Source organism: Crocodylus porosus, unplaced genomic scaffold, assembly GCF_001723895.1.
Source record: "Crocodylus porosus isolate Cpor-Errol unplaced genomic scaffold, CroPor_comp1, whole genome shotgun sequence".
NCBI lineage: Eukaryota > Metazoa > Chordata > Crocodylia > Crocodylidae > Crocodylus > Crocodylus porosus.
The window spans coordinates 93,235,261-93,251,007 of NW_017728906.1; the positions used below are offsets into that span (position 1 = coordinate 93,235,261).

At 44.0% G+C, this 15,747-nt stretch overlaps 1 protein-coding gene across 1 annotated transcript in view; it reads right to left on the minus strand.

The window, feature by feature from the left end:
• The window catches only part of LAMP1 (lysosomal associated membrane protein 1), a 39,094-nt gene that overhangs the window by 23,084 nt on the left and 263 nt on the right, over positions 1–15,747 (minus strand). The gene's annotated exons all lie outside the window — the stretch shown is intronic.

Sequence of the window (15,747 nt, forward strand, 5' to 3'; positions counted from 1 at the left end):
TTGGGGACTGGAGGAACCCAGCCCCACTGAACTGAGTCCTGCAAGATAGCTCCACTGGGGGTAAGGGCTTGCAGAAGGGAGAGATACAGCTCCATAATAGAAACACAAGCAACACAAGCAGCACATTGATAGAATTACCAAGACCCTAGCCCTAATAAATGAGCACACCCCAAAGTAGCGGGCAAATCTGGTAACAGAAGCTCCCTAACTAGTTCCTTGCTAACCCTTGGCCCAGGTGTGCCTCCCCTGGGGCCTGAGGGGGGGCAGGGGGCCTAAGGCTGGGACTGACAATTGGCCAATTGTTAGTCCCAGGCCTGGGACCACACAAGTGCTGGAGCTGGCTCTGGTTACCCTGCCTGCGTTCAACTTGAGGCCTAATGGAATCCTGTCGCAAAAAAGTTACGCATCTTTTGTGGAATATTTGTGTGGCTGGTTTCCCATTTTGTCACTCCATTAATTCCTTGAATGTGTGGCAGGGTTACTATTTATGGCATGATTAACAGGTTAATTACTTCTTAATTGTAATGTCTGCCGGGGCCCACAGGATACAATTAAATAGCTTTAGAGACTAGCATGGAGGGTAACCTGATCGCTACTGCAGAATACTTAAAAGGAACCCAGTTATCCTTCCATGGGAAATACTTATTGTGTTGGTGCTCCAAACAAGTACAGTATCTCACTTCCACAGCTGCAGGAAAGATTGTACCTGCATAGTAAGAATAAGTTGCAGAGTGACCAGTCACCTGTCTGTATAGAGCAGTGCAACTGGTTTCTATTTCCATCTGTAGTCTTCAACCAAGTATGTGTTGCATCTCTTAATAAAAAAAGATCTATTTTATGCTCAGTTGCCTTTGTTGTTCCATGACCCTAGGTTATTTTGTTGGTCAAATATCATTTTACAAGTTTTTGTTATTCTTTTGTATTTAATGGAGTTCTATAATGTGGAAACACAAAGGCTATCAGGCATTTCACTAGCAGAAATACAGCTCCGTGACTAATTTTGGTAAATTTCATTGAGAACATATACAATATTATAAACATACACATAGCTGGGAAAACTCTGAAGACTGGAATCACCTTTAGGTGAAGCCATTCAGTTATTCCAAATAGATCTGCCTTTTTTTTTTTCCTCTCAAAAACAACTAAAACTGTTACTTGAAACAGCGTATTCATTTTCAGCTGAAAAAGTCCGATTTAAAATGTTAAAATACTTGCATTAGGTTTAAAGAAGCAATATCCAGGCAAACTTTTACTTTATCAGCAAAACTTTGCTGGGGACAGGAGATGACTGAATCAAGGGAAGAACAAGATATGTAATCTGGCAAGCATGAAACATGACTGCTTACACTGACTAATAATTTAGCTCTCCTTTAGTATTTCAAAACTGCAATTCCAGGCATGAATTTCATCTGAGAAAAACTACCCTGATTTGCTATGTGCATCTTGAGCAAACAAGATGTACAGAGTGTGTAAGTAAGACTGAGCTCTGCTCCCTTTGAATGTTTTATCTGGGAACCAAGTAAGAGCCAATTAAAAGTTCAGAGACTTCTTCTTCCCCTGCCCTGAAAGCTTCATATGGTACCCTTTCATAGGTACAGCTGACCAAGAGCTGGGATTTGCGCTACTAGCACAACCTCCTGGATATAATTTTTCCTCCAGCAGTGAACAGTCTTCCTTTAACTTCGAAGGAAAAAAAGTTCCTTTGTTGCAAAAATAAAAGCACTTGTTGACATGATTGCAGTAGTTACATATATGTTGTTTCTAAAAAGAAGGGTCCCAGACTGCTCCTCATTCGCTTTTCTTCCTACAAGTTAATGATTTACTGATGTTTCAGAGTTCCACCTTTTGGATATCCTGTTGTTCCAAAATGTTCTGTACTCTCTGGCTTGCATCCAAGACACCAAAGTTCCAAGATTAGTTTTTAAATTGTTATATACTGCATCAGATAATTTTGTTCAGCTCGGATTCATGTTTTAGGCTGAGCTGGGATTTCTCCATAGTACTCTTGTCCTTTCACTTTAAGGATAGGAGACCTCTACAAGAATCCACCTCCATTCAAATCCTATATTCTAGCCTGATTCAGCACATTATCACAGCTGCATTAGAGGTCGATGGTACTTAAAGGCCACTATGCTTTGGGAGGAGTCATGGTTTTAGGGTGGCAGTGGTAAACACTACAACCCTGCAATGGTTCAGCATATCACATCCACAGTGGTACATGCACCAAGGAATGCTATTTGCACATGCAACGCTTGCCACAAAGTTTGCATATGCCCAGAATTTGTGTAGCTCCATGAACTGGGAGAGAATTGCTCACGCTACCATTTTGCTTCCAACACCCCAAAGGCATGGAAGAGCTATGCATGCAAACAGCATACCAGTTTAGCAGGAGGTTGCAGTGCATAGTCTATTAGATTGTAGGCACTGTGCTTATTTTTTTTATTCCAGGCAGAACTGCTCCCTCAAGAGACTTTTTTTTTTGCACCGGTCCTGGAAGCACTGTAATACCAGGTCAATGCATGGAGTGGATGGAGCACGCTCCGGTTCCACCACCCAATACCAAAAAGAATCTGCTCAATATAAACCTCCTGTGGGGGACACATCAGCGGGCCCTAGGAAAACCACCTTCCAGATCATTGTGTCTCCCCTGCCAGGTAAGTATGCATGATATTAGTTTAAGGGACTGCTCCAGGAAAGATTAATTGTGTGACATGAGCAACCCAGAAACACCCATTCAGCTAGTGAACAGAGTGTGGCCTACAGCCTTAGGCCTTCTTTGCAAATGAATGAACCACTTCTTTAAAATTCCCCCTAACCACCCTCCCTCAGCTCTGGCACTGAGCACTCCTCTTTCTAGATGCAAGAAGAGATTCTCCTTCATCGTTCCCAGTGTTCCAGGTCACCCACTTCACTCTGGTAACAGCCTCTCAGCAGCACATGCAGCATTGCCCCTGGAATGACGGATGGGCAGTAACTGGATCACCACAAGAGGATACTGGTTAAGTATAAGACCAGGGTGTTAAGGTGTTGTGGGTCAGTGAATGTGGATGTTTGCTCTGATATACTACACTCTAGATACACTAACACTGTTATTTCCATGGCTGTGCACATGCTCCTATGTTACAGTGATAGTGGGTACCTGCATCAACAGCAACAAGTGTTTTTCTGTCTGTTGTAGACTACAGAAAGGATAACCTGCAGCCATCTCTGCAAGGCTCTTCCAAGAGAAGAGTTCTTGCAGGCAACCTCAGGTTTGGCCAGGCTTCTCTTCTCAGGAAGAAAAAGTACCATATTTTCTTGCATACTACATATCCCCAGTACCTTGTTTTTAGAAGGCAGAATACAATGGGGGGGTGCTATGAAGAATTTTTCCGAAGGGTGCCTGACAGTGAAAAGTAGGTCCTTCTGGAAAGACAAAAATGTCCAGGGAGTATGGCTTTCCAGGAGACAGTCTGCAAAACACAGCAAGAACTTTCTGGTGTAGTAGTACAAGGTTGGGCCCTGGACCTTTGCAAGGGCAGTAGCAAGTATTACTTAAAAAAGATTGTTATTTATAGGAACTAGTATAAAGTATTAAGTGTCATTCTCAAGCCACATTAAGATACTACAGACTGTGTGCAGCAGCTCACTTGCTTTGAGCCAGCTCAACTGCTACTTCAGGTGCAAGTTGCATGTCCACCCCGTAGGTACTCCAAATTGCAACTGTGCATTAAACAATGGACTCTGCCCCTTCTGCTTGCTGGGCCACAGAGAAGTGGCAACCATTTGATGCCATTTCTCTGTGGGATCTGCATGTTTCTATTCCAGAAAGCATCAAATTTCCTGCTTAAGATGCACACCTCAATTTGAGGAAAAAGATGTGCATGGTATATGAATAAAAATAACAATCTTGCAATCTGAAGCAGGGAGCTAATGGCAACAATCAGTTTTCCAGGTGCAGTTTAGTTGCGTTCAATATGGTTTTTACACATGCTCATTATGGGTCTATCTGTATTAAATTTCCACTCTGAGTTAACTCAACACAGAATCATATCTGCAAGAGCTACTTACACCAAGTATAGGTGTAGACTATGGAGGAGATCCAAGCGCTAAGAATGCTCCACTGCTCCTGAGAAATGGCAGTCAATTAACTGCAGGCAGAAGAGTTGAATCTTGTGTTGGCAAGCTCAGACATGCGCATCAGTCTGACTTTATGGAGCCAATAATCTTTATGCTTCAGAAAGTGCTCTAGGGAAGTATTCTCACCACATAAGTGCATGAATGCCCTCCTGTCATTTATTCAAAAATAACCCCCACAATGCAACATCAGAAAAATATCTATTTTAACTTTGTTGAGTCATGTATGTGGAAGTGTTTTATATGGGCTCTGCCATGAAATATTTCAATAAAAATCTTCCCCCAGGTTTATAAAGACATTAACTTAAACAAACCGACCAACCAACACTATTTAGGCATCCCTTTTCTATTTAAAAACTTGGAAACAGTTATTTAGTGGCTGCATACTTGTAGTTTGACAAGTCACTGGGTAACTACATCATGTTCTGTTATCTGAAACTTTGAAATCCAGAGCTTAGACTGGGATTTTCTTACTCTGGATAGGTGTAAATTGCAGTGAGTAAATTAGTTTAGACAGCTTTACGCTGCCACAGTTAGGCTGCTTCCAGATCTAGCGCAGGTACCTTTACACTGCATCAGAAGCATGCAATGTACACATACCTCCTCAGATAACAGAACATGTGCTTTTCTCATGGATAGCTCGCATTTTGGAAATAAAAAGCAGAGGGGGAGGGGAAAACTGAGGGTAGTCTAAAACAGCTAACAGGAAACATCTGGGACAACAAAACAAACCAACCAACCATCAGTGAACCACTTCAAATTTCTCATCCAGAACAGGGAGCACCTTCAGTCTTCATTCAGAAACTGTTCATGTTTTCCTAGAAAGCGTATGAGCCGCTAACCTGCTATGCTGAAGCTTCTTTCTGAGAAGGCTGTATAGAAATTTGAAATGCAGACTGCTGTGCCCAAAGTCTTAATGCCAAAGACTGATGCAACTGTTTCTTATAAATTTCTCATTGCATAAAGCCTTACCACATTTGAAGTTGAATGTTCTAGGACCAAAAGAAAGGAGTGTCACTACCTTGTTACATTTTGCATTAAGAGAGAGGCTCAGTACTATGTACTATGCAGCTTTCATTGTCAAAAGGTAGAGAAAGCGGAGCTGGGGAAAAAAGGTTGTTCTCAGCATGTGACCTGTATCACAACTAAGACTATTTAAACTATAAACATGCTTTCAGGTTAGCAAGGCAAAAAAAAAAAAAAAAATCATGAAAAAACTTAACAAGTACATATGCTTGGGACACAGTCAAGTTTTGCAAGTTTACAGTATATGAGTTTTAAGTAATCATGTATATTTCTGTATGAGATTAGTGCAGTAAAATACAAAAATAGCTGTTCTAATGAATTCCTTTTAAGCATGCAAAGGACATGAAGCTTTCAAAAGCAACGATGGCACTAAGCAATCTCTGAAATTGTTGTTTAGTAATTATATTTCCAATCATTTCAAACATACAACTTACTGGCTAAAATTAAATAACTACTGGAAAGATATGCCAGCTTAATACCAGAGGCAAGGGAAACTGCACATAATGCTATCAGATTTTTGGCATTAGACTTAAGGAGGCAAAGAAAAGAGCTAGTTTTGTTAGAAATGTAATTTTCTATAGCTTTAGGCATTCTGTCTTTTCTACAATTTAATTTCAACTTTTAGAACTGGCATCATAGCCAGAGGAACAATTCCTACTAAATCAGGTTGCTGGCAGAACACAAGATACTGGTTACAATGAGCACCAAGAGGTAGTTAGTAGGCCTGTGGAAAGTGGTAAGTATTTGATTTGGATTCAGCCTATGTGGAGGGAGAGTGATTTAATTATGTGATTCGAGTCACCATCCCAATTTGATTCAGCTGAATTGAATTTGAAGATTTGATGCTGATTTGGAGATTTGGCTGTAGACTAAACAGGCAGCAGTCCTTGACCATGCTGGACATAGCTGCCTCCAGCTGCTAAGTCTGTTGTGGTGGGTGAAGGGGGGGGCAGACAAATGTTCCCACAGAAAGGGAGGTATTGGGGCCTGGACAAGCTGCCCAGCCAGGGGCGAGACTTGGGGAGGGGGGCTCCCACCACTGCATGCCACCTGTCCGGGAGGGCATGGGAGTGGGTGTGCCCCCAGATCTGTACAGAGCGGACTGGGCCAGGCTACGCTCCAAGAGGCTAGCTCCAGCTGCCTGCCACCAGGCTGCACTCTGCAGGGCAGGTGGAGCCAGGGCTGTGCTCCACCTGCCCCACAGAGTAAGGTGGAATTGGGGAAAGGGTGGGGGGGGGGCTGCAACCACTCTAAAATTCCCCATAGCTCCTGCCACCAGTACCGCTCTGATCTGGGTGCATGCACCCGCTCCCATGCCCTGCCACTGTTTGCAAGTCAGCTTGTCTGGGAGGCGTGGGGAGGCTGGGTAAGCAGCGGGGAGGGAGTAGGCCCCACTCCCAGTGTCTTCTGCCACCCATCTGGAGCACAGCCTGGCCCAGCCTGCCTCATGCAGATCTGGGGGCACCCATGCCCTCCCCAACTGGCTGCACACGTGCTGCTGAATCTCCTTCAAACTGAATTGGCTATTGAAGCTTCGCACAGCCCTAAGTAGTCAGCTGCATTAGTCTGAATTCAGACAGAAGGCAGGGAAGATATGCTTCTTACAAATTAAATAAGATACAGAGCACCAACTTTTGTGAGCTCAAGTTCATCAGATTCATTGGCTACATCATTGTTTTTGCCATCTTCATGCTCTTTAGATGCATCTGATTAAATGAATTCAAGCTCACAAAAAGCTAGTGCTCTGTATCTCTTTTAATTTATAAAGGTGCATATCTACTTTGCCCTCTACTATTAGCTGTATCCTCTCCAGTACAATTTAGCAAGGCTATTTTACCAAGGGGCCAGCCCTTAAGTCCACTGTCAACTCACATGTTTGAACCCAAGAAGCCCACCTCAAATTGAAAATAAGGATTAATGATCTACTTGGCAACTGCATGGCTACTTATTACACTTTCAGGAGTTTTAAGTATGCAAATACGCCACATTTCTTCCAAAGACAGAAAAGCTGCAGGCCATGCCAAATGATTTAACACGCTAAGGATCTGACAGCCGAGATGATACTGTATAGCAGAAGCCCTTCGTGACTGCATTAAAACAAGCATGCTCAAGTAAGCAATTGTGCCAATGATATTAGGGGCTTGTATGATGCATTGCTTGAAACACAGTGTACTACTTAAGGTTTTTTTTGGTTTTGTTTTTAAAGAGTCAAGAGCTTTAAGATTTAGATATAAGATTTCACAACAAAGTTCCATGACGTTCAGTCTGAGGTCTGCTTTCCAAACAAAACTAAGTAACAGCTGCTATCCCTCAATATGGCCTGTAACAGGGACTCAAGCAGGAGCCCTGTTACTTAGACAAGGTCAGGTCAGACTGACCCAACAATGACCCCTACCAGGTGGGAGGAATTACACACCCAAGACAAGATCGACTGATTAGCCCATGAAAAAATGGCATAAAACTGGTGGCGGGAGACAGACTGATCGCCTTTGGGTACAAGAAAAAGGTGAGAGGAGACAAGGAGCCCATCCGGTGACCTGGGAAAAGATGTCGGGACTACGGGACCTGAGACAAAAGATGTCAGGCAAGCTGCTTACCTTACTCCTCAGGCAACCCCAGTGAGTGTAAGGAGAGCTGACACAGCTAGCAGCTCAGCGGGGGAATCCCAAGTAGTGATAAAAACCCTGGGACGACAGGTGGGCAAGAGGGTCCCAAGCTGGACAAAGCCCTGACCTCAGATCCACAGCTTTGCCACATAAGGCGGTGCGGAGAGCAAGAGGATAACCTAGACTGCTCCCGGCACTCAACAAAAGCTAGAGGCATGGGGAATGTGCCTTGCTAATAAGACAATTAGCACTTAGGCCGTTCAGCGCTACATCGTAACTGGAGAGGCATCCAGTGTTGCAAGATCTGCTGGCAACTCAGACATGTCTCACTAACGAGGTAACTGGCAAGACTTCTGTTTTTGCGCTACTTTTCTTTGGGAAATAAACTTGCATAAAGTATGTACCATCTGGGCGGTTTTATTCGATCCTTAGCCATAAGATCTCCTTTTTTCTTCTGATCTAAATAGCGGCAGACGAGTACAGCAAGGAGACGCAGCTAGGATCACCCTCCCACTCACAAAGTGGTGCATTGGTTGGGAAGCCAGTCATTAACAAACCCCAGCAACATGGACACACGTCCCAACGGATTGGCAGCAGGCGCACAGTATCATTCTCTGGCTCCTGCAGGGGCAACAAGCTCAGCTGGAGGAGATTGTAAGGGCGCATCCCCAAGAAGCAGAGGCACGAACCTGTCTTCTCTCCGCAGCAGGATTAATGTGAGGAAAATTGAGGCACAGCAGGTGTCACTGGGGAGAGTGGGTGACAGGGCCAGACTTCCCCGGATGTCCCCAGACAACAATGTGGAAGCATATCTAGAAGCCTTTGAAAGGACAGCCACAGCTGCAAAATGGGACCCCAGCAGCTGGGCATCATGGATTGGGCCCCTTCTCTACTGTCAAAAGTTTTGGGCCTGGAAGGGAATGGAGGGGGCTTGTCCCCGCCCGCTAGCACAACTGCTAAGGGATTTGGCAGAATGGTGGTTACAGCTGGAGACTCATACCCTACAGGAAGTGGTGGATCTCATCGTCCTGGAGCAATTCCTGACTGATCTCAGTAATAGCTCTCAGCAGTGGGTGCAATGCCACCAATCCAAGACGGTAGAAGAGGCTTCGCAGCTTGCTGAGGATTATGCTGCTGCTGAAGGGGACAGTGAAGCTCCAAGGAGAGACCGACCAGGAGGTCCAGCACGGGGAACTTGACAAGGAACACCTAGCCAGTCGTGACGGGGTGAAAATACCCAAAATCCTGGAAGGGAACTTTGAATCTGGGACTCTAGAGAACTGACATGCTATAGATGTGGGGAAAAAGGACATCTCTCCCAGTTCTGCCCGTGGAAAACCCAGACTGAAACTTCTGTCAATACTATACATGATGAGAAAATGGATTGTAGTTTTGGATGACATAAGGGCCCAGGGTTGTCAGAACAAACCAGTGTTCGAGGTAAAAGTTGGAGACACCATCATACATACATGGGGCTTCCTATATCTATGAACGCAAGACTATTCCGCTTACCGTACTCGGTCGCACCAAAGAGATTGCCATGGGTCTAGCCAAAACCCTACTCCACCCCAGGCTTCTGGGAGGAGACTGGCCTTATCTTGAGGAAGTCATTGCTCGAGTCATCACCAAGAAAGGTGGAGAGTGGGACCAATTCTCTGGAATGGTCCGCTTTGGGGATCCTAAGGAAGGCAAGCAAGATAACCGAGATATGGAACAACTTATAGGCAAGGAGTATTTTTGGGATGAGCAAAGACAAGAGCCCCTGTTCCAGAATATCTGGCAGTCTCAACTGGCAAAAGATGAAGGAGAGGTAGTGGGTCACCAGAAAGCTGAGCAAAATCCCCAGTATGAGATAAGAGGCATCCTCTATCACAGTGGTCTTCAAAGTGGGGTGCGCGCAAGACAAGCCATTGGGATGCGGGAAGAAAATATTAGAACTTCTATTTATATTTATTTTTTAATCTCAAAAAAAATAAGAAAGAAATTAAGCTTTACTAATATTTAATATACGGCTTGACACTGGCGCCTTCACTCAGTCCATATGTCAGACAGTCACGTATCACATACGGCATGTGAGGTATCCTGAGGGAAGAGTGGAAGTTCCATAGCGCAGAAGTACGGTAGTACAGTGTACTGTGGTCTCCAAACTTTGTACAGCGTTACACTGAGTAGTACATGTCTATAATTTATAAATAAATATACATATATTGGGGGTGCATGCTCAAAAATTTTTTACTGATAGGGGTGCGTGATCAAAAGAGTTTGGAGACCACTGCTGTATCAGGTGGACAGCCAAGAAGATGGGGAGGAGAGGAGCCAAGTCCTTATTCTCTGCACGTATTGGGAGACCCTGCTGAGGGTCGCCCACGCACTCCCTATGAAAGGGCATCTAGGATGGGATAAGACGGAAGTGCACCTGAAACAGCAGGTCTTCTGGCCCAGCCTTTACAAAATGGTAGAGAGATTCTGTGCAGAATGCCCCGCATGTCAAATGACCAGAGGGGCGAAACCCAGGAGGGTACCCTTGATATCAATGCCCCTCACAAGATGGCCATTTGATCATATCGCCCTAGATGTGGTGGGGCCATTTCCTCAGAGCAGATCAGGTTATTGATTTATTTTAGTAATAATTGATTATGCAACCCGCTTTCCTGAAGCAGTACCCCTGAGATCAGTAACAGTTACAGCCATAGCTGGGGCTCTGCTGAAGTGGATTGCATGGGTGAGAGTGTTCCCCATGAAATCCTTATGGATCAAGGAAAGAATTTTATGTCCAAAATCCTAAAAGGAGTCTGCCAAGTTGAGGATTAAGGAACTGCACACCTCCATCTATCACCCTCAGACCAATGACCTAGTGGAGTGTTTTAATCACACCTTGAAAGGGATGATTTGGGTCTGGGGGATCCCCAGGAGTGGGACACCATGATACCTCCACCAGGATCAGCTTTATTTGATTCTTAGCCATAAAAGACCACTGATCTCCTTTTTGCTTTTGATTTAAATCATGACAGGCAAGTACAGTGGGGAGACGCAGCTAGGATCACTCTCCTGCTCACATGACTGAACACCCCAACAGAGAAAGCCAAATACAGATTGCTATGTATTTCACGCAGCTATTGTGTTAAGTGTGTACTTTAAATCTGGGTTAGGCAAATTCCCCTGCCCACAACCACTCTTGCAAGTCAGTGATTTCCAGAAAGTGATTGTGAGAGGACAGTGGTTAAGCAACATATGCAAAGCAAGCACTGAAAACCAATACACCATTGCATTGACAAGGTTCAAAACTGCTAGACTAAAGTTGTAAAAAGGAATGTCTGAACATTGCATCAAGCACTCTGAGAATCCCATTCTCCTCATTTTGTTCTCAAGTCCAATTACTAAATATACTCTTACTAATGGAAAATTTAATCTCTAAACATTCAGATTTTTGCAATTGAGTCTTTCAATACAACAGCGTACATGAATGTATCCTTCTGCATGTTTCAGCAGCAGCAACCAAGAGAAAAAAGTAAGTTCTTCGTCCTTCACTGCACCATGCCCCAATGTCTACCATGCTCACTGATGCTGTAGGTCTCTGCTACAAGTGCTCAATAGGAAATACTTATCAAATGTGTAAAATGTCACTAGATTAAACAGGCCACTTTTAAAGTTTGAGTAAAAAGTTTCCAGTGTCTCGGACCTACTGTTTTAAGTATCTATGCAATCAAGGAGATAGTGTGCCGACTGATATTCTTTCAGTTTGTTAAAATGTGATTCTGGCCATATGTTTATTCTGTCTATATTTTACCATTCAGCACTGTGTCATTTGATTGAGGTTTGCAGCTATGTTTAAAGGGTGGTATTCTGTATTGTAGACAAACCCTACAGATTTACTTTTAAGAATTCTTCAAATCAGATTTTTTGTGATCTTATGGTCTCTTTGGCAATGTTAAAAAAAAAGGCTGAAATCTGGGAGCAGCTGTCTAGAGAATTCACTTGATGAAAGGGAGTTCTCCAGCCTGCAGGCAGGCAAAGGGAGAGGACATGTTAGAGCACCTGCTACAGCCATTTTCCACCAGCATAAGATTCACTTATCCCAAGCAAGGCCGACGCAGGAAAGACTCTTCTCCCCTTCCCCCACAAAGTTCTACAATTAAGTAGCTAATTCAAGGATGACACTTATGTAAATTACACATCTATATGGCAATGATTGGCCAATGATACCACAACTAAAAAGATTAGTCCGTTTTTATCTTTCTTCCTCTCTGTTTTGTAACACCAATCTGATCAGTGAGATACTGCCAAGAACCAGTCCAATAGCTATGTCAAAGCTCAAGCAGTTAAGTGCAGCAGGCATCCATGGCCAATGACTGCTGAATAAAGCCAGAAAAAAGTCTCCTCTATTCAGTTCCACAAGACATTACTAGAAGGTCTAGCTGAAGACTCCATAGAGGCTCCTGATGCAGAATATGGAACACCTTAGTGAATTAAGCCCTAGACAGGATACAGAAGCCATACAGATAACTCCCATCATTAATACCACCAGCTCAGCTCCCCTTCCTGGTCAGGTAGAAACTTTAATATAAGTAACTCTCACACTACTTTAAGGAAATTTGTTAAAGTCTCTGAAAGCAAAGTTAGGTATGAGTAGGTGCTTAAGCTACTCTAGTAGGTGCAGTAGCCAGCACTCTATTTCCATTACAGCTTCCAACTTTGGTTACACTAGGGAAGCTGAACTGGTGTCAGTGGTAACACGTCTTTGCATAGTTTTGCTATTATTGATGAGACTTCACAATAGTTCCTGTGCTATACAGTATTTCACCTCAACCAGGCCTTCATCCAGAAGCAGTGTAGAATTACAAGTTTCAATGCCAGGGCCACATTTTTGTCTTGTGCATTGTGTTATATTAAATAAAACCCAATTCTCTTGGCTCTTACCAACTCATGCATACATTTTTCCTGTCCTCCCCAGCTCTTCCAAATGTGATACTGCAGTGACTTTTCACAGAAGCTTGTGATTTTTTATGAAGAGGCTTTGTAAATATTTCAAGACCTGTGCTTCTTAACAAGACATAAGAAGATTAAAACTGACTTGCTATGGACTCATGTAAGTCCTAAAAGCTAAACATGAAAACAACTGCCTGGGGTTAAGGCAAGTAACCTACTCCCTTCCACATACTGCCAAGTCTCAGAACAATTATTATGGTGGCATCCCTGGACCCTAACCAGAAATTCAGGTTTTAACTAGTAACCTCTGTCACTGGTGTCTCAAAGAGGAAGCCCTTATTGAACCCATCTAGCTGCTTGGAAGGCAACAGGAACTATTCCTACTATAAGCCCAGAGGCCTTAGTGGAAGAAGGGAACTGTTGTGTTATTCTCCATCTTCTCCCATCCTTCATTGCTGGTTTTTCTTGTTATATGTTCTGAATATGACAGAAGCAGTATAAGAATATATAGGAACTGCCATTTACTGGTCAGACTGTAGGTCCATCTTGCCTGGTTTCCTGTGTCACATGGTGGCAGAAAGCAGATACTGAAAGGGAAAATGAATAGGGGATGACCAGGTTTTTTCCCCCGCTACCATTCCTCTCACTTGCAGCCTCCAGCAGTTAGTCTAGGAAGTGGTGACTCAGAAGCTGTGCCCCTAATTCTCACTAGCTCAATAGCTACTGATGCACCTTTCCTTCAAGAATTTGTTTAATCCCTCTTTTGAATCTGGCTAAACAATCAGCTTCCACAAAACCTTGTGGCAATGACCTCCACACTTATAATTACATGCCGTGTGAAAAAAATCCTTTCATTAGTGTTAAAATGACTGTCTACTAGGCACCACGGGACTCCAGAAAGATAAAGTGAAAACAAAAACTGTAACTTTGCTAGTGCTGAGAAACCCACCTACACACTCCCGATGACACCATCCCAATCAGATCATACTGGTAAGTCTTCTGCAAGCATAACAGCTTGCAGGCTTTAAAAGTGAAAAATGTATAGAGCTTGTATTAGCTTTAGGCACCTCTCATGAAGTAGATCTTAAAAGACACTGAGCTCACCCAGGCACACCTCAAACACTCAGCAGCCACATCTCCAGGCTAGCTTGCCACCAGGCTGGCACAGTTCATGCCAGGTGTGTATTGTACAGGCACCTGCACGGAAGCCCCAGCCTGGAGAGCTACAGCAGCAGTTCTCAATCTTTTTAGATTCAAGGCCCCCTCTCATAAAATACCAATTCTTCACTTTCACTCTACTTTTGACTATGGAAAAATAACAGAGCAAGTCTTGTGGCAAAAAACTCGGAAAGACCACAACCAGTCAGAACAGCTCAGGCACCGGCAGATTCCTAGTTGAAATCTCAGGGTGGGATCTGGTGAACTGTGGCTGCTCATTGCTATTGTGTAGTAGCACTGGGAGGCACTAACCGTGATGCAGTACTACTGTGCAGTAGTGTCAGAAAAAAAAGAAACGTGGGGTATGACTACATAGTAATGTCGGTTACTGTGCAGTCATTTCGTACTTGATTATGCAAGTACTAAAAGCACAGTAACAACTGCGCAGTCCACCACTCGTGTAGACGTGGCCTCTGTGTAGGGGTTTGCACCTGTAAGGCTAAAAACAGACCTTGTTTGCCTGGGAACTGATTTTCCTAGCCTTCAATTCATAGTTTTATAGTTGGTAGGGTCGAAAGGGACCTGAGCAGATCATCAAGTCTGACCCCCTGCCCTGGCAGGAAAGAGTACTGGGGTCAAACAACCCTGGCTAGGTGATTATCTAGCCTCCAAAACAGACAAGGAAAAATGTTAACTTGAATAAATCACAAGTATATAGTATGAGTTCAGTTGAACCATTCACAGGTACTTAGGGCATGCAAGGTCTGGATTTGATGCAGCACAAAACCCTCAAACGAGAATTAAACCCAGCAGTCTGTTAGCAGGGGTATTTGGAGGTGCACTTGCACTCCCCTCTGATTTCAGCTCCATCCAAAGTTTAAAACCAACTGTCCCGCAGCAACATTTTTAGTCAGGCAGCACTGAGGAAACCATTTCACTTTATGGCTCATTAACAGGGATCCTGGTTTTCTCCGATTTAAAAAAAAACTTTTTTAAGTCTGAAGATTGAAATTTAACCCCAAATCTACATTTCTCCAAGATTAAAATTAAACAAGACTAATATATAGATATCTACCGACAGATCGAGATAATGCCATTTCATTTTAATCATGGAACTATGTGGATTTGGGGTTACTTTTTTTAACCTGAAAATTGGGGATTTTTTTTTTAAATTAGAGAAAACTAGGATCCCCGCTCATTAATAATCTACCTGTTTCCTTCTAAGCTCTTCAGCCCATGGGTGCATCCCTTCTTTTTAACAGCCTTCATGTTCCACCCCTCCAGCCCAGGCCGGAAATGCCAGCAGCCCTGCTCTGAGCCCATAGGCTGGAAACCCCTGACTGAGAAGCGAGTTAGGTCTGTGATAGTCTGGGCAATTACAACATCTCAGTCACTCTGCCATTGGCTACGAGGGAATTTAGCCTGGGGCATTTTCAGACAGCAGAATTTGAGCAGAGCAGAGGCACTGCCCTGTCTTGGCCCCTAGGTGCCCTCCCTCATGGATGCCGATCTGGGACCAGCCTTTCGTTTACCAGCTGGCCATGCCCTGCTCCTGGGAACAGTAGCTCCCCCCTCCCTGCCTCACAGGCAGCTTTTTACCTCCCTCTAAGCAACACTCCTATTTTTTGGCTTGGCTCCTAAATGAGTGAGTGAGCAAAGCTTCTTATTTCTCCTCCACAGGAGAGAGTTGCGCTGGGGCAGCGTTTCTCAGGCCACGGGTCATGATTCACAAGTGGGTTGCAAATATATATATGGAAGGGTGCAGAACAAGCTTTAAAACCAGATTCCCCTTTAAAGAAGAGAAAAAACCGAGGGTTTTCCCTTGCTGGCTGGCAGAGCTCCAGCCTGTGAGGCACTGCTTGGGGACCGTCGCCTGGGGGTGGGGGGGGTGAGGGGCACTGGGTCGGGAGTGGCC